Below are 242 nucleotides of genomic sequence, written 5' to 3'. Positions count from 1 at the left end.
CCGCCCGGAGGGGGAAACAGAAAATATTCGAAAGTGCGGAGCTCCGCCGTCAGAGGCCGGGTTTTCGCACGGGGTATCCGCCCCGGGCGCCTCTCGGGCGGCCTTCCCAACTGCCGTCGACCGCCCGGAGGGGGAAACAGAAAATATTCGAAAGTGCGGAGCTCCGCCGTCAGAGGCCGGGTTTTCGCACGGGGTATCCGCCCCGGGCGCCTCTCGGGCGGCCTTCCCAACTGCCGTCGACC

The sequence above is a fragment of the Hippocampus guttulatus genome, unplaced genomic scaffold, assembly GCF_054856545.1.
Source record: "Hippocampus guttulatus isolate MCC_2025c unplaced genomic scaffold, RoL_Hgut_1.0 HiC_scaffold_31, whole genome shotgun sequence".
NCBI lineage: Eukaryota > Metazoa > Chordata > Actinopteri > Syngnathiformes > Syngnathidae > Hippocampus > Hippocampus guttulatus.
This window is presented reverse-complemented; position numbering follows the sequence as displayed.